The sequence below is a fragment of the Ambystoma mexicanum genome, chromosome 3q (assembly GCF_040938575.1).
Source record: "Ambystoma mexicanum isolate Mex_15411 chromosome 3q, UKY_AmexF1_1, whole genome shotgun sequence".
NCBI classification, from domain to species: domain Eukaryota; kingdom Metazoa; phylum Chordata; class Amphibia; order Caudata; family Ambystomatidae; genus Ambystoma; species Ambystoma mexicanum.
This window is the reverse complement of record NC_090926.1, coordinates 483,176,855-483,202,321: the sequence shown is the minus strand read 5'-3', so window position 1 is coordinate 483,202,321 and position 25,467 is coordinate 483,176,855.

Here is a 25,467-nt window from a genome sequence, read left to right as displayed (position 1 = left end):
TTTTAATCAACGTCATTCATCATGGAATTTGGGTCTACGACCACTGTTGAGGTACCTGTATCCATTAAGACATTTGCTGGGTAAGGTTGGAATGGCTTTCTGAGGGAATACCTTGCTGCATACATGCCAATCACTGGTGCTCCTTGGGGTTGTCCAAATAATGAGTGGCTTTGTGCTTTCTTGACTCGTCGCTGTCATGTTCAAGGGGGTGAGGGTGTCATCCCTGGGAATACCTCTTCATTCACCCCTCTGGTCAACATGTCGACCATTCCTCCATACTTTGTCACTCATGCTCTTGATAGCCATATTTTTGTTACTCCCCCAGGGTGTACCTAGTAATTTGCATGATTGTCAAAACTCCATGTCATATAGCTGCATTCCCCTTCTGAGTTGAACCATACCCATTTCCCCCAATACCTATTGTTGTCCAATAGGTTGTCGAATGTTATCATCTCAGTCGGGAACAGTGGACATTCCTTTATTCTTGTCCTCAGGTGATCTCTTTCTTCTACTATCTTGTCCTTCTCTTTCTCTACATTCATATCCATCATCACCTCCATCCCTATCATCGTCTCAATAGTTTTGTGGCATTGTGTACGGCAGAACTCCACCACACACAGTCCCACTAGTACTAATATTAGTGCTCCTACTAACCCTTTCAGTCCTTTTTCTCGCCATGATGGCATCTAGGACCAAATTTATGACAACCACCTCTGGTCTTTTCCTGTCCCTTTGGATTCTTCCTCCATCCTGGCATGCATCTTCGATAATCTTGTCACTGCTTCTGTTAGTGTAAAATTCTCTCCCTCATTTGCAGGCGTGAATGTGGAACAGGAATTCCCGATCTTGGCGCAAACTCCTCCTTCCATTGCTGTGAGAAGGTCTCAAACATATGTGTTGTGGGGTGCCATTAACATTATGCTCTGAGCTATTCTTTTATTGCGTTGAACCCATTCACTGTAGACATTATTCTCTGCATCAGCTCCCATCTGGTTATCTGCAACCATTTTGTGTTTGTGTATGTCTGGACAGCTGTAACTACTGACATGAAAAACACCTCTGTGCTGTTGACTAACCGATGTTCAGGTGGCACATCGTCTAAGAATGCTTCTGACTCTGATGAGAAATAGTTGTCTCTTTTAACCATACTCCCTCCTAATGACAGTTTATTTCTTCCCTTTTCTTCCCATTCTGTCAATCTCTTCTTTCTCTTGTTATTATCCATCTTGGAAAAATTGTCTATCTTCACGTCTTTCTGTGGCCCAACCAGTGCTGGCATATTGATGTGGACCAATGAGCAAACTCCTCCCCAGTCGGTTCACAGCTTCTTGTACGCCTTGGACGCACACACCCAATAGTGGTCCATTAATACTGCTGTGCCGACCTTCATTGCTGGACACCTTAATTCTGGTAACATAATGCTGGTTTCTTCAGTGGTATTATGTGCATTGGCCCAGCTTCATTGTGTACCCAGGTGAGCAATTTAGTGCGTGCATCCCATTCTTTCAGGAACTTGTCATTTTATCATTGGACTGTGTGCACTCGTGCTTGTACTAGGGTCTATGCTTTTCTTCCAACTACTCCATCTTTCCATCCTTCTCCTGTATTTATTTGGACATACACAAGCATCTGTGGTCTTTCCCAGCATCCTGGTTCTACTCCTTTTCCTTTCACTCCCCTCTTCCGGCAGGGTAGATGCTTCAGTGTTATCATGTTTGTCTCTCCTTTCTGTCGGCCATCAGTTATGTATTGTATAGTTTAGTCTAGCTGCCAGTAATTGTTCATCATGTTGAGAGTTTTTATGTAACTCTCTTCATAGGGGATTGTTGTCTGAGACATCCATCTCAATGTTGCTTTTTTCCCTTGGAATATTCCTTGGTTTGTGACCATGGATAGGTACATGAAGCATTGTGCCTTCGCTGCTGGCATTTCAGTTGCTATATAAGTTCTGGCACCACTCATGGCATAAGCGATTCGTGAGCAGACATATCAGCTATCCCTAGTGGTTTCTTTACTTACTGTGTTTGTACCACATATTATTAGACATTCAAGCAGTGACAGTGAGATATAGGTCCACCACTCCCATGTCTGTGTCAGCACTCTGCTTACCTCTCCTTATCATGCTTACAGTGATCCCTTGTCCAATTGACATGGTAGTTTGTCCTGCTGGAGTTGGGATAATGTTAGTAGAGGAAACAGTGGTTTCACTAGCTACAAGAGATATTCGCCAAAACAACAATGGAAAAACACCATTAGGAAATAAAAGACAAGACAGGATGACCTTATGTTTAATAGAACCCTCCATTACCTGGGCTGCGTTGATCCAAATGCAGTACGACAATATCAGTTGACCTCCTGAAATGCGTAAAAATTAGCGTTATTGTCTTAGTGTTGAATTAGTTCAAGTCCTGTTAATCATGTTATCTGTCATGGCAAAAATGAATAGTTGTTCCAATACAGTCCAAATTCAAGGGTCTCTGGATTGCAGATGGGTTTCCTTGATCCAGTTGTGGATAAGCTTGGGCCAAATATGCTATGAAGACTTGATCATACACACTAGGAGGACGTGCTCTGGACCTGTTGGACCTTCCAATAAGTTGAAAAAACTTGGCTTTGGAAAGTATCAGGCTGACAATCAGAGAGCAGGATCAGAAAAAATGCAATACAAACAGTTGCACTTTTACGATTAATGTGTGCAGGAAGAAAAATCACAGATAGTGTACCCTCACTCTGGATGTGTAGAAGGTCCTTGCCCTAACTCTGCTGCCCATGAGCGAGAAACCATTGGGTGCCCTCTGCTCGGCAGTGCTGCTTCCAAATTGTCTCATTGCTCTGGTTGTTGAGGATCGTTGGCCCTGTCAATGGCATTTCCAGTTGAGGCCACAGCTTGATGTCGCCGATATGGTTCCAGCAAAACAAAAGAGGTGCTGGATGGAAGGTTTAGAATTAATCTTAGCCTCTGGCATCGCTCTGGGCAACCCTGCAGACCATTGTTCCTCGCCTGCCAAGCCATTATAAAAGGGGAAAGACCATATGCAAATCAGGCTTGGTCCCACCCCCAAAGGGGTAGTCCAGCTCGAACTGCTAGGTCACATCCTTTCTGCACGAGACTACAAGCATCCCCAGACATGTTTCAGCCTTGTTGGGTGTCATCAGTGAGAAGTAGCTTGGGTCTCTAGGCACAGCAGGCACGGGACCACGTCTGGGCATACCCGTCCCACTCGGGGTGACAATAGCAAAACAAAAGAGGTGATGGCTGGAAGGTTTAGAATTTATCTTCACCTTTGGCATCGCTCTGGGCAGCCCTCCAGGCCATTGTTATTCACCTGCCAAGCCATTACAAAAGGAGAAAGACCATATGCAAATCAGACTATGGTTCCAGACACTCTTTCCCACGAGTTTGACTGCTCTTTCAGTCACCGCCTCCACTGTGTGGGCCACTGTGAACCTGGGTGCGTCCCAACATTGGTTAAAGTTCCTAAGGAGAACCTTGTCTCCTGGGTATACAGGTGGTGGCTTAAGTAAGTCCTCTGGGCTGTTGACGCTGTCTCTTTCCTTGCTGACTTCAGTCCCCCCCCTGGTTTTGTTGTATCTGGCGAGAGATAAAAGAGGCACTAGCAATCAATGAAGTCAGATATTGATACATTTCCTGACCCAATACATTTGCTACACTCTCAGAGTCCTTCACTGCTCTAGTGGGAGGAACTGGGGAGTCACATGCACCATCCTGTCACCACCTTGTGTGGGGTTAAATGATGGTCTGACCCGGGCTTGTTGCACAATGCGAAAAGTGATAGGGGTAGGCAATCCAACCAATTATTATTGAGACTCTTTTTAGTCTTGGCTATGGCTTGTTTAAGCAGGCCATTGAGGCGTTCAAACATCCTGTTCGCTTGTGGGTGATAAGCAGAGGAGAATTTGTGATTGATGCCCAGAAAGGTTGTAATGTGCTGGAACATCAAATTAGCAAAGTGAGAGCCATTGTTAGACCAGACTGTTAGGCAGAATTGTATGCAGTACCCTTTGGGAAAACCAAACACAATTAAGACTACAAGTGACAGTACAAATCTCACCTTTGGTACAAGCCTGTACTACACAGTAAAGTGTTAGCGATGGCTGAGCAGCCAGACTTATCTCAAGAGTAAGTGAGCAGTATCAATAGTTACACAAAGGACAGCAATTACTATGATTCAAACAAACACTGACTCAAGTTTTCTGAGTAAAAGAATATACATTTGTTTACACATCAGTTGTAAAACATTTCACTAAAGTAAAGCAGTTGAAAAATCACACCCTTAATACACTACACCACACCCGATAGATTCTGGACAAGTTAGGTTCAAAATGAAGTGTGAGCAAATTGCACTCCAGCAATTTATAAGAGAGGGAAAGACATTGAGCAGCACCAACAAGTAAGTAAGCAGGGCAATCTAGAAAAAGAATCTACAGTGAAGAAATCCGATTAAAGGGGCCTGGCCCGAAGTCAATGGGCCAAACTCTTTGCTCAAGATCACACAGTTCAGGGTAGTTTGCGGTTAAGTCTTTGCCAAGAGTTTGAGACAAAGTTGGTCAGCAGAAAAGTTAGTTCAAAGAATGGAGAAGGACAAGCCCTCAGATTGCGAAAGTTTCACACACCTTCACAACGGCTGGACGAAATCAACAAACGGATTTGAACAGTACCTTAAATGCAGAAGAAGGCTGTAGCTGAGGCGGACCTTCCTTGCAGGTGCTGCAGGCTCACGGTTCCTGAAGCGACTGTAAGACTGACACGAAGTAGGAAGACTGGAGGGTCATGCGCTGCCCAGGGAAGAAACCAGCAGCAGAGCAAAGCAACAAAATAAAAGGTTTGCTTCTTAAAACACAAGCAGGGTCCATTCCTCCTGGCTATCCTGTTGAATGTAGCCCTGTACAGCAAATTCGACCAGAGAAGGGAGGCCTGCCGAGCAGTTTAGTGAACTGGTTGTTCCCACCAGCTCAAGGGGAGAAGATTCCTTGCAGATCTTCCCTGTCGTTGGAGTATGAAGATTCAGACCTGCAGCAGGGCTGCACCAGGAGGTTCAGTCATTGTATGGGTCCTCTGCTGTCAGCTCCTCTTCGGTTATCTCGTTCCATTGGCGACTCTGCCTTTCCAGCCCCAGGACTGGCTTTTTATGCAGTTCTCCCCCATTCACACAGCCTGGCTGTCAATCACACAGCAGGGTGGCTGACCCCCTGGGACAGTCACCACAGCCAATCAGATCAGAGTGTGACATGGGTCTCCAAGGAGACCCTGTGCAGGGAGTCCTAAACCCCTCCCTCACATCCTGTCCCCCCCAGAAATACAGGCACCTAAAGAGGTCTTCTGTGCAGAAGCCCGCAAAAGGACGGTGAACAAAGGAACCAAACCTGATTTGGCGCACAGAGTAAAACACCAGAAAGACTTTTACAAAAAGAAATGGCAACTAAAACCAGCTGGAACCATATAAAAACACATATGGTCTAGCGGTTCTAGGTTCGAGGCTACCCAGGTAGCCTAAAACAGTACCAGGGCTATTTAAGATAACCACGGTAGGACAAATAGGGTAGTTACCACTGTCACCAGCCAAGTCTTAATGAAAAGGGAGCAAAACAATGCTCCAAGAGATACAGGCAAAAAGGGATAAGTATTAACCCTTTCCAGCACTCTATTTAAGATAGTTTGTACTGGGTCTGTGAGATTTTAAAAGAGACTTATAAAGTCAATGGCAACTTAAAATGTTCTGGGAGACAGTAGTCAGTCCCAGAAAATGGAGTCAGCGTTGGGAAGTCAAAAAGACAACCCTGTGTCACTGCACTGAAGGTGCTGTGTAACACACAGTAAAAAGATAATGCATATGGAGTAGGTGAGGCTCCACAGTCTATGAACACAAGAAAATGTCAAACGCACATAGCAAAACACATCTAAGAGTGGGAAAAAAAGCTCATAAACCCCAGAAATCCAGTAAAGCTGCTGAGGGACTCAGTAGGTAAGGGAAAATAGCCATTCTACAGAATTCTCCCTAACACAGACCACAGGATCTCACACACACCCCATCATGGGAATACTTCGTAGACCAGGAATTTGCTGCTCTAAGGGTGTCAGGATGAGAGCAAGGACCTGCTTCGATTTGACAGGAAAATGGACACACAATCACTACCATGTAGCATTACCCTTGACAGACTTGGATCATGTTGACATAGTCGACCGACGTGCAGATGTTACAATGGGCCAATGGGGCGAGGTATGGCTCCTCTCACTACCCTCAATGTATTTCAAAGAAGGTAGCAGGCGCTCCTCTCCAGAAAGAACATGGCATTATAACCTGCACTGAGATGAGAATTTGCAGCACACGCTTTTTGCTCAATGTACATTTCACAGATGGGAAATATCCAGTTGCATATCAGTCTTTGTCCTGCCCACATGGGCAGTCCAGCACCGAAATACTAATGCAATTCATCTCTGAACAAGAGTACCAAAAGCAACCCCATACACGTGTTTCAGCCTTGTTGGGCCTCATCAGTGAGGTGAAGCTTTGTCTCTCTGAGCACAGTGAGCAGGGAGTCCACGTCTGGTTGCCCCCAGGTAACTCAGGGTGACAACCCCAAGTTCCTTGCAAACATTTCAAAGAAGGTAGCAGGCGCTCCTCTCCAGAAAGAACATGGCATGATGACTTGTTCTGAGATGAGAGTTTGCAGCGCACGCTTTTTGCTCACTGTACCTTTCACAGACGGGAAATACCATTTGCATATCAGTCTTTGTCCCGCCCACATGGGCAGTCCAGCACCGAAATGCTATGGCAATTCCTCTCTGAACAAGAGTACCAAAAGCAACCCCATACATGAGTTTCAGCCTTGTTGGGCCTCATCAGTGAGGTGAAGCTTTGTCTCTCTGAGCACAGTGAGCAGATAGTCCACGTCTGGTTGCCCCCATGTAACTCAGGGTGACCAACCCCAAGTTCTTTGCAAACATTTCAAAGAAGGTAGCAGGCGCTCCTCTCAGAAAGAACATGGCATGATAACCTGTTCTGAGATGAGAGTTTGCAGCACACGCTTTTTGCTCACTGTACCTTTCACAGATGGGAAATATCCATTTGCATATCAGTCTTTGTCCCGCCGACAAGGGCAATCCAGCACCGAAACGCTATGGCAATTCCTCTCTGAACAAGAGTACCAAAAGCAACCCCATACACGTGTTTCAGCCTTGTTGGGCCTCATCAGTGAGGTGAAGCTTTGTCTCTCTGAGCACAGTGAGCAGGGAGTCCACGTCTGGTTGCCCCCAGGTAACTCAGGGAGACCAACCCCAAGTTCCTTGCAAACATTTCAAAGAAGGTAGCAGGCGCTCCTCTCCAGAAAGAACATGGCACGATAACCTGTTCTGAGGTGAGAGTTTGCAGCACACGCTTTTGGCTCACTGCACCTTTCACAGATGGGAAATATGCATTTGCATATCAGTCTTTGTCCCACCCACATGGGCAGTCCAGCACCAAAATGCTATGGCAATTCCTCTCTGAACAAGTGTACCAAAAGCAAACCCATACACGTGTTTCAGCCTTGTTGGGCCTTTTCAGTGAGGTGAAGCTTTGTCTCTCTGAGCACAGTGAGCAGGGAGTCCACGTCTGGTTGCCCCCAGGTAACTCAGAGTGACCAACCCCAAGTTCCTTGCAAACATTTCAAAGAAGGTAGCAGACGTTCCTCTCCAGAAATAACATGGCATGATAACCTGTTCTGAGATGAGAGTTTGCAGCACACGCTTTTTGCTCATTGTACCTTTCACAGATGGGAAATATCCATTTGCATATCAGTCTTTGTCCCGGCCACATGGGCAGTCCCGCCCGGAAATGCTATGGCAATTCTTCTCTGAACAAGAGTACCGAAAGCAACCGAATACACGTGTTTCAGCCTTGTGGGTGTCATCAGTGAGGTGAGGCTTTGTCTCTCTGAGCTCAGTGAGCAGGGAGTCCACGTCTGCTTGCCCCCTGGTAACTCAGGGTGACCAACCCCAAGTTCCTTGCAAACATTTCAAAGAAGGTAGCAGGTGCTCCTCTCCAGAAAGAACATCGCATGACAACCTGTTCTGAGATGAGAGTTTGCAGCACACGCTTTGTGCTCACTGTACCTTTCACAAATGGGAAATAACCATTTGCATATCAGCCTTTGTCCCACCCACATGGGCAGTCCAGCACCGAAATGCTATGGCAATTCCTCTCTGAACAAGAGTACCAAAAGCAACCCCATACAAGTGTTTCAGCCTTGTTGGGCCTCATCAGTGAGGTGAAGCTTTGTCTCTCTGAGTACAGTGACCAGGGAGTCCACATCTGGTTGCCCCCAGGTAACTCAGGGTGACCAACCCCAAGTTCCCTGCAAACATTTCAAAGAAGGTAGCAGGCGCTCTTCTCCAGAAAGAACATGGCATGACAACCTGTTCTGAGATGAGAGTTTGCAGCACACGCTTTTTGCTCACTGTACCTTTCACAGATGGGAAATAACCATTTGCATATCAGCCTTTGTCCCACCCACATGGGCAGTCCAGCACCGAAATGCTATGGCAATTCCTCTCTGAACAAGAGTACCAAAAGCAACCCCATACACGTGTTTCAACCTTGTTGGGCCTCATCAGTGAGGTGAAGCTTTGTCTGTCTGAGCACAGTGAGCAGGGAGTCCACGTCTGGTTGCCCCCAGGTAACTCAGGGTGACCAACCCCAAGTTCCTTGCAAACATTTCAAAGAAGGTAGCAGGCGCTCCTCTCCAGAAAGAACATGCCATGATAACCTGTTCTGAGATGAGAGTTTGCAGCACACGCTTTTTGCTCACTGTACCTTTCACAGATGGGAAATATTCATTTGCATATCAGTCTTTGTCCCGCCCACATGGGCAGTCCAGCACCGAAATGCTATGGCAATTCCTCTCTGAACAAGAGTACCAACAGCAACCCCATACACATGTTTCAGCCTTGTTGGGCCTCATCAGTGAGGTGAAGCTGCTCCCTGCAGCTCCATGATTTGTGTTGCTGGAAATATGTTATATGCCTCCTTGAGTATCATTGTTCTTGCATAATCACATGCGTGTGATGAAGCCTCCATTTCTATAACGTTCCCAAAATATGTGGCACATTTTGCTTCCACGTCTGCTGCTTTGTTTCCTTTTGAAATAGGATATTCCCCTGTTGTGTGTGCTTCCATTTCACAGTTGATAGTTGCTCTGGGAGATGTATGACATCTACCAATCTGCCCAATCAGAGGGAGTGCTATACTGGTGAACAAACAGCGCGTCTCAAGCACCTCCCCATCCAACGTGACAGCCCAGAATGCACACTGTATGTCACATAAGCTGATTCTGAATACATTGTCCAATCCTGTTCCTCCTGATGTGCTCCAATGCCAATATTAAGGCCACTTATTCTGCTGCTTGTGTAGAATAATGTGATGGCAGTTGTATGCTTATCACTACCCCACATGTCAGTCTCAACATTGCTGTCCAAGTGTGTCTTTCCTAATTTTTCTGATTTATTGTGGAAAACTCATCAATGTAAATCATGTCTCCCCCCTCAAGTCCGTCCTCCTGTATCTTGCAAGTGTCACTAACCTCTTCTAGGTTTGCTGTGCAATCGTGTGCGTAGTCTCCCTCCTTGAGAACTTCGGTGATGAAAGTCACTGAATTGACAACTCTGCATCTCACTATCTTGAGAGCTGGGTTAGATAGTAACACCTCATACCACAACGCTCTCTGTGTTGTCAGTGTCCCCCTTGGTCTTTCCTGTTATGTAGAGAGATCATGTTCCACGTAAAGAGTGGTGCTGCATCCCATGGTAATACACGCTGATTTGTCCACTGCGAATGTGGCTGCAGCCAAAGCATGCGCGCACGGATAATGTCCTCTCATTACTGGGTCTAACTTCCCACTGTTGTAGGCTAGTTGCTTGTGCCCCAAGCTGGTCTTCTGTGTCAGTCCTGCTGTCATTACTACTCCTTCGTAGTGAAAGAACAAAAGTAATACCTTTTGATAGTCTGGGATCCCTAACACTGGAGATGTGCATATCGCTTCCTTCAGCTCATTAAATGGCTCAGTCATTTCTGTTGTCCATTGTATCATCTTCTCCCCTTTCTCTGATTCCTTCAGTGTACTCGATAGAGGCCTGGTGAACGTGCTGTAATCAAAGACCCATACCTTGCAGTAATTACATAACCCCAAGATCTGCTTCATCTCTCTAACTGTTGAGGGTTTTGCCGTCCTGTGTATTGCCTCAGCCCTCTCTGGTGTCACTTGTCGGCCATTTTGTGAAATCATCTGTCCAATGTATAGTACTTCTGCCTGGCAATACTGTAGTTTGACTTTATCCACCTTGTATCCCTTGTCTGCTCACACTGTCTGCATGTGTCATTTCTACACTGTTCTTCTTTCTTGCTGCAGATCAGTATGTCATCTACCTACTGTATGACCGTGCTCTCCATCTGTACGTTGCCTAGGTCCATCTGGAGGACCCTATTGAATATGCAAGGTGATTCAGAGTACCATTGAGGAAGTTGTGTATGTTTCCCCTTCTTTTTTCTTTATAGAAATTAAGTTACGTCCTGTGTGGCTGGGTGTAATGGTGTAGAAAAGAACAAATTCTTCAAATCTATGACAGTGAAATAGGCAGTTTCCTTGAGGATGCTGCGCAAAATCGTCCCTCGGTTCTGAAAAAATATGGGTATTAGGGCGCAAGTCCTGTTAAAATGCCATGACCCCCATTTTGCCTTTTTGACGGGGTACACAACCGTGTTGCATGGTTATTCTGATGGAACTAGGATGCCTTGCTTCACTAGTGCTGCAACAGTTTCATAAATGTCTTTGTTTGTCTCCCTAGACAGTGGATATTGATTAACTATTGGTAAACTTGCTCCTGGCTTTAGCTTTATTTTCACTGCTCTTATCTCCTTCAGAAGCCCCACAGCATAGTGACTTGTAGTCCATAAAATGATGGGTACCTTTGCCAGATCCTCCTCGAGAAAGGTTGGTGGTGCTTTCAGCATCATTGCCATTCTCTGTGCTACTTCTCTGTAATGTATCTTCACCCATTATGTGATGCTCATTTCGAAGACCATCTCGTGGTCTGATCTGTTGTCTCTGAATAGTTCTTCATCTGTGACTGTGGTCAACCTCTACCCTTCAGCTATAGCGATCACTGCTCACTTTCATCACCCAATGTCATCTGTCCCATGCACTGCTATCCACTCATCTCCCACGATCACTGCCTCTACTTCTAGTAGCACTATCATCCCTTCCTCCTTATCTAGTGGGATCTCTGGCCTGAATAAGCACTCATTTGGAAGGCACCACATCTTCCCCTGAATCCCTGGGAGCCATGCTATTACAATCTAAGTCCTATATTGGAACAGCTCCTCATCCACTGGAACTCCCCTCTGTACCCTTCACCCACAATAAGCCTGAATGATTTCCCTCAAATTGAGAAGGTGTATCCCTGGGGTGGAACACACTATCCCCAGGTCAGTGAATACGATGATCATGTAGAGTTTACTCATAATGTCTCTCCCCAGTATATTTACACGTGTCTGTCGGCAATAATGTAGGGGCAAAGATAGATTGCACTCTCTATAGAAAGTGCAATATCGTCTATAAAAGTAACCACTTTCGTCACCCCAGAGACTCCTTGAGCATTCATGGCATCACCTGACACACTATAATTATCTTCCCAGATCCGGGATTTAGTCGCCCTTGTATCTAGAAGAAAGGAAAAAGTCTTGTCTCCTATCGTCACCCCTATGCGTGGATCAGCCAAGGGCAGGTTAGAAATATATTTTATTACAAAATCCGACAGGGATCATAATGGACATTCAAAAAATCTCCAGAGTCACAATTCCAATGAACTTGTCACCCAGATTTGATGCAGAATGGTGTCAGCACCTGGGCCCTTTGCCGACAACCAATTGCCTGTGTTATTTGGATGCTTGAAGTGGTAGGCAGTATGGAATGCCTATATACACATTACTCCATTGGACCTTCCATTTCAGGTGGCTGGCCTACCCCTTCCCCTTTAAACTATCTATTACATTGTCAGAGGGCTGTGAGATTACCATTGGCCCTTGCTGACTGCTATGCACCCCTGTATTTTTATCCCTTGATTGGCTGGAACTGGTCTCCTCAGGCCTGGGACCCAGTTCAGTTCTCAGCCCCCTGTGCACCTCTTCAAGGTGATGTGAAATGAGTATGTGTTCCCAATGTATCTGTTTGCAATATCACCTTTGCCTATGAGAGTGCTCTCCTCATTGCAACATTGTTATATTGTGCATGTTTTGCTTCATCACGTGGTTGAGGACCACAAAGTCAAGCTCTTCTCATCTGCAATTAGGAGGATCTATTCTGTTTTTCCGCGGGTGGCTCCTTGTCGTTTTAAGTTTGAAATGTGCTGCTTGTCTCTGACCTTGGCTGCGAGCCCTGCCCTTCCCGCTTTGTGCAGCCTGGTTCTGCTTTGCTCTCATCTCTTGTCCTGCGGTTGAGGCCTTATGTGTGTTTCCGTTATACTAATAATATGATTTCTACACACTTGTATAGTGCCATATTGCCTGTAGGTTAGTCATGCTTGGCCCTGTCATTCTCCTTGTGTGATCCTGCAGTTCCAAATGGTTAGATGCCATAAGTATCTGCAAGCTTGCTCTGCAACTCTTTTTTGCCTTGTGTTCAGCATTTCTGCACTTACCTAATGAGAAAAATAATAAAAGGTTTGAGGGTATGTATATGTATCCATCATCTATCTACAGAATTGTGTAGGCATGTTCATCATGTATACGAGTGTGTGTTTGTGTAAAGCTGTGCATGGTTGCGAGTGTACTTCATGACTAGTGTGGCTATGTTGTGGTTTCACTAGTGATGTCAGCACTGTGCTTTCTCTGCTTTTTTTGTCAGCACCATTCATCATGGCATTTGGGTCTACGACCACTGCACTGTTGAGGCACCTGTGTCCATAATGATATTTGCTAGGTAAGGTTGAAATGGCTGTCTGGGTTAATACCTCACTGCAAACGTGTCAGTCACTGGTGCTCCTGGGGGTTGTCTGAATAATGAGTGGCTTTGTGCTTTCTTGACTCTTCTGGCCAGCATGTTCTTTGGGATGAGTAGGAGTATTTTTGGGACCCTCTCCTCAACTCTATGACATGTGCCACTCCCCTATCCACTCCATTGTCCACTACCATGACCTGCCCTGCCACTGTTCCAATTGTACCGCACACGTTGATGGTCAGGTCTGCTCATCCTCTGCTGTACCGCTTCATGATGTAACCTCTGCTGAACCAATCCTAGCCATTTGTGTGCATTGACTCCATAGGACAGGTTTATCACACTTGCTGCATGTAGGGTCATACAGATATGCGCATGTGTACCCCTGACTGACTGCTTCTGTGTAACCAAATTAGGTCACTTATTGTACATTGTTTGTTTATGTTGGTTATCAACACTGGGGTGTGTTGCACGTTTTTTGGTTTACATTCCTTGTTCATCTCATTCTGCACTGTCAGTGAGTGCACATTGTGTGCCCATTTATTTGTTACACTGTCCACTCCCCAAAGCTTGTCTTATATGTTTTCCCTATGTGAGTTGCGAGTGCATCCTGGAATCTATGCACACTTACTGGGACAGTCTCAATCAGGGTGTCTGGTCTGTTCGGGGGTGAGTGAACACCTACATATTGTCCTGAGGTCCATTGGCAGTGGTGTCTAACAGGGGTTAATGTTGGTTGGTTTAGGGTATGTGTATGTGGTTGTAGGCAATTTGTTGCGGGGATATAGCATACATGGGTCTTTTTCTGATTTGTATGCAATGGTGGGTGTTGTCAGTGGTTTGTCTGATGTAGAGCTGATGATTTACCTTTCACATGTGCCCATCCATTGCCAGTCTGCTCTTTTCTGTCAGCCACTTTTGTCATTCCATCTCTGTTCCTTCCAGGCTCTCTGACCACGCTGCTTCTTGCAGAAGTGTCCATGTCTCCCACGCTTGGACATCTTCTATTTGCCCTCACCTAATGTGATGTCAGACATATCCATCCTCATCTCTAGCCAGTCTCCTCCTTACAGTGTTTTTCACCTGCCCCCCCCTTTCTCTTTCTCTCTCTGTCATGCTCCACTCCACTGTCAAGCAATTGTCACTCTCTGTCCTGGCTCAATCTTGCACTCTGTCATCCTTCGACACTGGGCGGTCCATGCATATTTTCTTGTTCCCAGCATGAGTTGTCATGGATGCCCAGTATTTTTATGTTATTGCAATGCAAGTCTTTGCGATTTGAAAATGTATTTCCAGGTGGGATGCAGCGGATGCAAGCCGGGTGGGTACCCTGTGCAGGTAGGTGAAGGGCACTCACAGTGTCACTTGTGATTGGTGCAAGGAGTCTGGCGCTGTGTGGGGTCAATTTTCTTTTACTTGTTTTGAGGTGAATGGGTCCAGGAGTGCATGTGACACATGGTGATCTTAGGCTGGTGTCTATGCATGCTGTTTCCGCAAGACAATCAAGGTGGCATAGTTTACAGATTCATAGTTGTGAGGGGGGTGTCACTGTAGGGCCTTTGTTGGTGAGTTATCATTAGGGTGGTAGGCCCGGCTGTGTGTATGTCGTGACACATGATGATGGTTGTGGTGGTCATTGTTTGCTTGTGTGTCTTACCTGTCACATGGTATCCCATAGAATGATTTTTCAATAGTCATGTCTACCCACTCAGGCAGTCCAATCTTGATCCTTCTTCCTGTTCAGGGAGTGTTGTCCCAAGGGAAATCCATACATGTAACAGGATTGCTACCCTTTTTTTTGGGATCCCATGTTCTCCACAGACACCAGACAAACACCATTGTACAGGGATTGTTGGTTGCCATTGTGAGACTCTACCGTGCACAGGCTTGTTGACAGCTCCTGAGTGCATCTCAATGCTTCCTTTAGTTCAAAGCACATTTGACCCAATTCAATAGAGTCCCAATGAAGTCTGCCTTCCGCCCACTTTCCTGTTGCCTGCTCCATTTTGTGTGTCTTTGTCCTTGGCCTGTGTAATCATTGCTTTCTCATGTCTGCTTGTGTGTTTCATTTCAGTTGCCCTGGTGCCCTTCCCTCCAGTATGACAGCTGCCTCTGTGAAGTGCTGCCTTCTGCAAGATCCTGTCTTCTGTGCAATCGGTGACATTTTCTATCACATCTCCTTTGACTTTGCATCATCAGCTCACCTGCCAGTGTTTACTGCACTGTCCCAGTGCCATGCTAATGAGGGGATGCCTTATCGTGGCATTGGGAGTACTTCCTGTTAGGTAAGATTTCCCACAGAGCTGGTAAATCTTCCTTTCCTGGTTCAAACTCAGAACTTTTTGCTTTTCTAGTGGGATATTTTTCATTAATACCCTAGTGAGTGGGAACCTTTTTCCACACTCACCTAATCTTTAACTTTTTATGGGTGTAATTTTTAAGACTCTCCATAGTGTCTTTTTAAAGATATCGGGCCTCATTACACGGACGGCGGTAACCATGGCGCTATTAGCGCCATCGTTGCCGCCGGTATTTTACCAATTCCGCCTTGGTGAATGGGGGAATTACCGCCCCATTCCATGGTTGGCGGGGCGGTAATTCCCCATTCACCAAGGCTCTTCCCCATTCCCATTTGAGCCCTATAGGGCTCAATGAGAATGGGGAAGGAGCAGGTACCGCTATTAGTGGTACCGTTGTTTGCCCTGAAGTCCCTCTGTGGGTCCCTTCCTTAACGTGTGGTCTGGCCACACGTCAAGGACGGGACCCGCTGAGGGACCTCGTAGTATGGTGCTAACGGATTACCAGCACCGGTGCCCTTACCGGTGCCGGTAATCCCTTAGCGCCATCCGTGTAATGAGGCCCATCATGTTTAACAACTTATTGGCAATAAGTGCTGTTGTTGCTGGGTTGCCCCAGGGGTTCCCCATTTAACTTTCTTGTGCTACCCTTGAGTGAACTACATTTCCCAAGGGTAGAAAGGATCCTTGGATCCCTTTTTACACTTTATTCTGTGAAACCAGCACACCCCACCTTATGTGGAGTTCTGGGGAGTTACAAGGTATCCCCTTTCACATCAAAACTGTAACAATTCTATTACAGTGACAAGCTTACCTTTAATGGCTGGTGGCAATGATACCTTTTACTAATTTGGTGCACCTTTAATGCGGGCTGTGATCACAGCTGCAGTAAAGGCACCTAAGTGTGCTCATTTGACCAAAATGGCCCCTGTCTTCTTTTTCTGGCAGTTTAGCATTTCTTGTCATTTCTTGTTCCTTTCCCTGACATACAGGTTGGGAAATTCCTTTGTGTGAGTTTTGTCTTCGGCGGGAGTCCCCTGGACACCCCACCCAGGCTCCAGTCAGTCTGTCAGCACAAGAAGTGGGGGAGGAGTCCAAAACGTCCCCATCCTTTGTCTTACGCCTTGCTTCAACTGGGACAAATCCCAGTGGGGCGCTGGCTGTCCTGATTGGACAACCAGACGCCCATTTCTTGTAAAATGCGGGGAGAGAATGCATAGATTGTGCTGTAATTCCTGATAAATACTGGAAACCTGGAAGCTGAAGTCATGTTGACCACTGGAGCAGAAAACTGAAGAGGGTGACAAAGGAAAAGCAGCAGAAATGATTGTCAGCAACCAGAGAGCCTTGTGTAACCAGAGTCTGTTGCAGCCCTTCCATCCAATTGACCTGGGGTCTCTGAAAACGATGACCCAAACCCAGAGCCTAATGTGTCCCACTAGACTTAAGAAGACCTGCATTTTGAACCATCCCACGAGTTGCTGCAACCTTGCGTTCTTGCAGTAACCCAATACCCTGGGACCTCCAGCCACTGTGCAGTGCATGTTCTTCCGAATTCCAAAACTTGCTGAAACTTCATGGGCATCTTGGTGTATCTCCAGAGACACAAATCAATCTTAAAAGTCCCCTCAGAAGAATGTTGAACCTTTTAAATGATGAGAATTCAACTGCGATTTTCTGTCTTCTTTTGTGCTCCGTGAAAAGGCGCCAAATCTGCAGAACTGCATTCAGCTGCAAGATATATCTTTCCTAGAGCCTTCGTCATCAATCCCTGCTGCAAAGTACCTTCTGAGGTCTTGTGTTCCATCTCCAGGACAAGGAATCCACTGACCAGGTATTTGGCTGTAGACCCGGAAGTTCTCCTGCTATAATCTCGTATTCATTGCTGAGGTACTGTGTTGGCTGGGGTATATACTTACCTTAATCCTTTTGGGATTTCTGTGTAGCCCTGGGGTGTTTTCTGTGATTGGAAGGTCCGTCATCCAGTGCACCCAGTCCCACTGCTAGAATTCTGCTGGGGTGTCTTCTGTGAAGCCCTTGGACCCTCTTTTAACTCTAAAAGTAAAGTACTCACCTGTTTGCCCAGTTTTCCCAAGGAACTCTGACTTTTGCTACTAAAGAGCTTATTCTAACACTACCTGTTGTTCACTAGTCCCAGTGACCCCCCTTCTGCCACTGAGAACACTCATGCTCCACGAATAAGGGAAAGACTTTGAAGGAATTGGGACTTCTGCCTAGAAAATAAATAAATAAATAAGTACTTTATTTACTTGTAACAAGTTGGTTGGTAACTGTAATTCTAAGAGTGAACAATTACAAAAGTTCTTACTGATCTTGACTGTGTGATGCACTATTCTTACAAATATGGTTAAAATCTGTTCTTCCTTAGCCACTGTTTTTCCAGTCTAATAGAAAGTAGATGTGGAGGTATTTTACTCTCCTGTGATTAGGTTGTGCCTCTTTACAAAAGTATTGTGTTGGTTTCACCAGATTATTCCTGTAGGGTAATTGTATGAGTATCCTCAAACTTTTGGTATCACCAGGTTAGTCCTGTTAGGATAACTGTATGAGTGTCCCCCAACTGGTTCTTGCTTCCCCTGACTTGCTGCTAGCCTGTCCTTAATAAGTCTACATTAGGTCGTTGCCTACCTAGAATAACTATTCTGTAAAGTGTGACATTGGGTTTTACTTTCCCCTTCATTGTGAAGTTAAAGCATGTAGGTTTCACTTACCTTGTGTTAGCTGTGTGCCATCCCAAATAAGTTGCCAGAGTTATTGCTTACCTCAATCTGGGGTTCCCTGATTTCAAAAGCATCTGTAATTGTATATTACATCCTTAGGTTTTACTCACCTGGTATAACGGTGTGTTATGACAAAAGTAGCTATAGGTTTTTACTGCACCTAGGATAAGTGTTTCAACAAAAGTATATTGTCCAGTTGACTGTTTATGTGATTTCTTCCAAGATTCACTGTACAACTGGAAGGGCTGACTGCCCTTGCATTACTGAATGTAATCTGAATGTAACCATTGGTTGTTTACTCCCAAAGAATAGGCTTGGCCTATACTAAACGTGTATAACAAGGTTTTGACTTCCCTAGAACTACTGTTAAGTGTTCCAAATAAGGTCTATTCTTGGGGCTGTGGATTTCAAGTATAGTGTTGTGTTTGTATACTGTGATTTCTTATAATGTTTTAGTACTTACTTACCCCTAGATTTATCTTGGCCTATCTGTATTTAAATAAATCCTTTATTTTTGCAATACATATGGCCTCATCACGAGTTGGGCGGTAATGCAGGCACTATTACCGCTGGCAATATTAGCCCAACCGCCAAACCCGGGTTAGGCGGAACGGTAGTGCCCATTCTCCATTGTGCCCATTCGGGAATTCCTCATTCCCTATTGGGCCCAATGGGAAAATTTGCGCTATTAGCGTCGGCGGATTTTTTGCCGACGGTAATAGCGCTGACAATCAGCAAATTTGCCGCAGATTTTTCCCCTAGCTCAGAGCTGGGGGGAAATCCGCCAAGGCCATGATCTGGCGGATGCTTAAATGCGGCATTAATAGTGCTACCGCTGCATTTAAGGGTTACCACCAGACTCGTGATGATGCCCATAGTGTTTCCGTGTTTCTTTGGATCACATGTATTACAATTTCTCTTGTACTGCATCTACTGCCCACTCCCCCTCCTAAGATAAGCCTGCCTGCTCTGTCTACGCTACCCTGAACTCAGGTGGTACAGCCTTATACTAAGAGTGGAGTCTTGTATTGCATCAGTTGAATGGTTTTACTAAACCCTTAGTTGGACTTCAGAAAAAACTGTCCTAACACTTCCAAAGTGATCCTAAGTTTCTATCCTTTTAGTGGTCTCTTTTTAGGGGCCCTCTCAGTGTCATACTGACTGTGGTTGAATGTGAGTGCACGGAATGTCCCTTCAGCATGATAATGGGTAAGTGTTACATGGTCCTTCACTGCATGCCACTCAGGGCGTAAGACAGTAAAGGTGTTGTGGGTGGGTATGGTGTCACTGTGTGGTGTGTTCATGTTTCACTGGCATGAGGTGGGTGGATCTGGCTGCATGGGTGTCGGAACACATGGTGATGGGTGGCTGGTGAGTTAATATTTGCATTTGTTAAATGACACTCAGGGGGGCACATGTTTCTGTATGTTTGGGTGCAGCCCTCACATTGTGTTGTCTTTCTTTACAGAGACATTTTGCATGTGAATATGGTTGCTGCAATTGAAGGCGATGTTGCTGCTGGATGCATGAACAGGACACAGCATCAGGGTTTGATGGTTTACATGCCAACAGAGGGGGACATCCATGGATTGCACAGTCCAGCTGGTGCAGGCACACAAGGGATAACATGAGATGTGCATATTTCTTGCCGTGCACTTGCATTTTCTGGATCTACATGACAGCTTTGATGTGACTGTGCATTGCGAGCATAGTTTTTGTCAGGAATGGTTTGGCCACTCAACCTTTTTCTTGTTGTGGGACACGCATACTGGGTCCAGGACTGTCCTCACATGTCTTTGTAGTTTGCATCCATTTTGTAATATGCCTTTCTACTATTATTCTCATGTGTATGGTTTGGCGTCTACGTGCACAACAGTTTTCCATTTAACGATGGCCAGGGAATTAGTTCATCATGGGTGTGCAACATGGACACTGTCATTTGAAGTTGCTATGACTGTATTGGTTATTTGTACACAGCCATACAGATTGGGGCATGATTCAAATAGTGTTTCCCTATTGGATGTCTCTATTTGTTGACACTTTTGTGAATCAGACCCTTGGAGTTTGTCAACCACTTTTGGTCACTTTCAAATTGGCTCATGCTCAGTGGTAATTTTAATATGTGATGTTGAGTCTCCTGATTCAAAGTATATATGTAACATGTGGAATCTTGTGTCCCTGCTTTTACACTCGCAGCAACATCGATAGGTTTGAGACTGTAGTGCATGCAGTATCACAGGCGTGCAATAGAATTTTGAGTGGCTGATTGGAATTAGTGAACTTGCTGCTTTTGATGGCCATGAATTACTAAGTGCAAAGAATTTAATGTTGACAAGTTGTTGCATTTTTTTGTTCCAACAATTTTTACTTAGTTATGTTTTTTTTAAAATGTGTTAATTTTGTCCAACACTAAAATAGCTCAATTTAAGGGACTCCAGACAACGCATAAAGCACCACAGAAACTGGAGATGCTGAAAGAACAAAGAAATATCGAGGCTGAGTACCACAAAGGAAATACACCAATCATGGGCTGAAAAGATTCACAGATATTTTATTACCGTACAGTTCAGAAAGTAAAACAGATAGCTATCTGGCTCCCAACACCTTGCAGTGTGTACCACCCGACAAGGAGAGGTGAGAGAGAGATGAACATCTAAACATTCATGCTTTTATACAATTTGTGTAATATTGTCCAGCCTCTCTTCATGTTAATAATTCGTGGTCTATAGTTTGTGCCTAGTTCACATACAGATGCAAGGATTACATAGGTTTGCATTTCAATGAAGACACAATAGCGATGTATGTTCTCGGATCCTACAGTAAGCCTTATACTAAGTTCCTTTTCAATGCAGTTCAGCTAACACATACGCTCGAGGTTTGTTCTTCATTGTCCCAATGTTTATACAAGTATGAGTCTTGTGAGCACAGACAACACTTGAATAAAAGTTCATATGAAGCACAATGCCTCATTGCTTAGTCTAAACAGTCGGCTCTCAGACAACCTAAACATTAACAGAACTCAAAGGTCGGAAGGCTTGATTGCAAGTCTAAAACATAGTCCACCATTTTAGAATGAAGAACATACGAGTAGAAATCAAAATGACGGATGAATCTTAAAATGGAGGCGAAGTTAACCTAAAAATCGGAACTTTGCAACGCGGTTTTCCTTGTAGCGTGAATAGGTTTAGGCCAGTATAAATACTAAGGAGGTACTATATAATTACCGTTTAACAAACCCTCCTTTTGGCCTAAGCCAAGAGCCTTACTAAAAATATTCGCTATACTCATAACTCCACGTTTCAATGTCCATACATCCTGAATCACATTCATCAGATATATCAATTGCCATCAGATCTTTGACAGTAATATCCTTCATTACAAAAACATTAGTCATTTTCTCAGGTGTGTGTATTTTCGGTCCTAATGTTCCTACAGTTTGCGCACAAGATCCCCCTAACATTGAATATATGACAGAAGACATTGTATGCAACAACAACAGAAAAACAGAATACCAAGGATTACCATTAAGACTGAAAGGAGTTTCCATCCCCAAAACCGTAAAAAGTCCCAGAACCAAGTACTAAGATCCTAGTTTCCCTCGGGAACATGCACTTCTGTACTTTGGAAATGCAGATTTTGTATTGCCTTGAATAAGGTTGGGGAGGAGTCAGGTACGAAAATGCAACAAGCAGATCCCACCAATTTACATACTCCACCACGCTCAGCCAGGATGACGTCTAACACCATCCAGATCTGAAGAGCCACTAATCTAATTGCTTTCTGTTCTAGTGTCATGTTGTAGAGTATATCAGTGGTCCGGTTGATGGTTCTCTCCAATACTCTTGCTAGTCTCCTAATATCCTCAGAATTCATGATCTTTCCCCAAAATGGCACAAAGGATTTTGCTACATCACCCATGACTTGTGAAGGAGTTTCACTGTTCTCATCCCACCTTGGATGAGCCCTAGAGACCTCAGAGGTGCTAGCAACATATACCCCCGGTAGCAAGATACCCAAATAAAGTACCCTGCCAATCCCTAGGTAGCCACAGATAAGCTTCATGACCACAAATGAAATAAACAGGATCCCCTACATACAAAGGTCTCTCCTCACTAGTCAAGTTTGCAAAATGTGTACAGCCCTCAAAAGTACCCATTGACTGAGAACCATTTCATTGTATGCAGAAGGAAACAGAGTTGGGGATGTCATTGATAGTATAGGAAGGAGGCGTAGCATTGCGGTTGCCTACGGGAGCAATCTTGAAAGAAATTAGCAATTGAAAAGGTCTAGAAAGTCTATCGGAAGGCCTAATAGAGGCAGCGTTAAGCTTGCTCCTATCCTAGAGGCGTCAGGACTCGCCTTTAAAAATCATTTAAATTAGTCACGTCAAAATTCGCTGAGATGCTGTCATTCCAATGACCAAAGAATAATGCCATTAAAGAGGCGTAGCATGCAATAGTTAGAGGTAAATGATGAATATACCAGCCCAACCCGTTTTCCCCGTGTTGTGGCAAATGTGAACAGATCCAGCAATTAGTTCTATTAAAGATCGGATGAGTCGCATTCATAATTAACAAAAGTGTATTGTTGTGATAGCTCTGTTTGTGCTGGGAATCCCTAGGAGATAGAGTGTACAGATGCACGAAAGGTGTAGACATAGTGGGAACACTTTCAGTAGGTAAACATGTTTCAAGTGGGCACACACCTTCAATGTACCAAAACCCAAGAGCAATTACTACTGTCAGACCGGTTAACATAATTACAAGGAAACAATACGTCCTCAAGGACCATGTATTTTTCTGTCCAATGTCTTTCTTAGCCACACAATCGATCGGTTGCTCTGTATGAGTAGAGCTAGCGACAGGCATTGTTCCTCGAAGCTCTTTCCAGAAAAAGTTTCTGCGATAAACACTGTATTTCCTTTGCTGGTGATCTCCTGACCACGTGATCTTGATTGAAGATAGCTTTTGCCGGACAGACGTTTCCTGTGGGCACAGCTGTGCTGCGCTGTAAATCTATTGCCATGGACGCAGATCATACCTTGAGACTCCAGGTACTGCGTGATCTGTGAACAGTGTGTCGTTGCTTCCTAATGGAAGTGGTGAAACAGAGGCAAGGTTGCTCAAGGGTGCCTAAAGATTAGAAGAATAATTCAGAGACAAAGCAGAAGTCTCCCCAGGCCCCACGGGCTCAGGAAGAGTCTCCAAAAAACCCTTGCTGTTGTTCAAGACCGATTGATCACCAGGAACAGAGCAAGTAGTTTTCTTCTTTTCTTCTCCGTCATGTGGCAAAGGGAAAGGTATCCTCTTGATGTGTGTCGCGTGTATCCATTGTCGTCTGCCATCTACTCGTACAGCAGTCTGTGTGGGTAACAGGACCTGAAACAGTCCTCTCCAGCACGGTGTGTGGCTGGATGCTCTCTCAAATGACTTTGTGAGCACCCAGTCACCCAGTCGAATTCTGTGACCTGGCCCCTTGTATTTAACTGGGAGGGCTTATGCACCTGTTGATAAATCAAATACAAGTTTTGAGTTAAATGGTCACAGTATTCAGAAAGAAGCAAATGCTCTACATCCTTCATTTCTTTTGGCTTTGGCAAACTCCAAAAGTTAGCTGACCTCCCAATAATAATTTTGTAGGGAGAGAGTCCAGTTCTAGTCTGTGGGGTTGTCCGCATGGACAGAAGTGCTATAGGTAAAGCGTCTGGCCATTTCAAATTACTGCTAGCACAGACCTTGGCAATTTTATTCTTCAAGATACCATTATGGCGCTCTACAAGTCCAACACTTTGAGCGTGTCTAGCTGAATGGACCGTTTATCGATCTGTAATCCTGCGCATAGTTGCAGAATAACAGCAGCGATAAAATGTGGGCCATTATCTGACCAGATGACCCTCGGCAAACCAAACCTAGGAAAATACTCCTTAAGCATGGTTTTCGCCATTGTCACTGCTGTAGCATCTTTCACAGGAAGGCTTCAACCCACTTGTTAAAGGCACAAATGACTACTAAAACATATTTGTAGTTATGACATTGCTCCATCTCGATGAAGTCGAAATGAATCACTTCAAAAGGCACAGAGGGGGGACCAAAACTACCCCTCAGTGTCGTCGTACACTTCCCCGTATTATGCTGTAAGCAAACCATACAATTCTGGACAAAACGCTCAGCAGTTTTTGCGATGTTAGCATTCACCCAGACAGATTCTAGCATTTTACAGATTTTCCTAGCACATATATGAGTGGGACCATTGGACATTTTGATCATGGCAGTGACATATGCATTGGGTAGCATCCATCTTCCTTTTGAATTGTCTACCCAACACCCTTCCTCATCCAACTTTGCCAAACCCTCGGCCCAATGTTTAGGTTCTTCTAGAGTGGCATCAACTTGAATATTCTTTATTGAGTCAATCACTTCATCTACTGTACAAGTGTTTGTGGTTTCCTTTGTAACATAAATTTCTGAGTATAAATCAGTAGCAGTCTGTTTAGTTATTCTGTCAGCAAAAGCGTTCCCTTTCCCTATGTCATCTACTATTTTCTGTTGTGCTGCGCACTTCATGATTGCTAGTTGAGTAGGAAGCGCTAGTGCCGAAAGTAGCTGAACTATCAAGGTGCCATGTTGGATTTTCGTTCTGTGTGAGGTCAAGAAACCTCGTTCTGCCCATAATCTACAGAAGTTGTGAACCACCCCAAAGGCATACTGACTGTCAGTAAATATGTTCACTCTAAGCCCTTCAGAAAGTTCACAAGCTCGAGTCAGTGCAATAATCACTGGGCCTGCGCAGAGTTATGCGAAATTCTCTTGGTTTACATGATCGTGCTTAGTGTAGTGATGGCATAAGCAGCGGTGGAGGTACCATCTGGAAGTATGAAGCAGGAGCCATCGCAAAACAGCCCCCCTTGTGGATAAGTCAGAGGTGTATCATTTAAATCAATCCTGCCTTTAGTTTCTTGTTCTGTGGTATAAAGGCAGTCATGTGACATTTTGTCACTGCAAGCAATATCTTGCGGAAGAGGTAACAATTCAGCCAGATTCAATACACAACACCTTTTAATTTGAATATGTGGTGCAAATAGGATCAGTTCATATCTTTTTAATTGTGGGGAAGTAGATTGTTGTGTTTGTGTTCTATTTAATAGAATGTCTACAGAGTGAGGTACCAACACGGTCAAAGTATGGCCTAAAACCATGCCCTCACTCTGCTTTACAGACACAGCAGCATCTCGGCAAAGCGCATGCAACAGGATCAAGTGCGGAGGAAAAATAACCGCATTGTCTATTCTTCCCCCCATGTTCCTGCGTTAACACAGCCAAAGCACATCCATCACGTTCATGCACATACAACTCGAAAGCCTAATCATAATTTGGTTCGCCCAAACTGGTGCTGAACACAGCGCAGTCTTGAGCAGATCAAAAGCTTTCTGGTGTTCTAAGTTC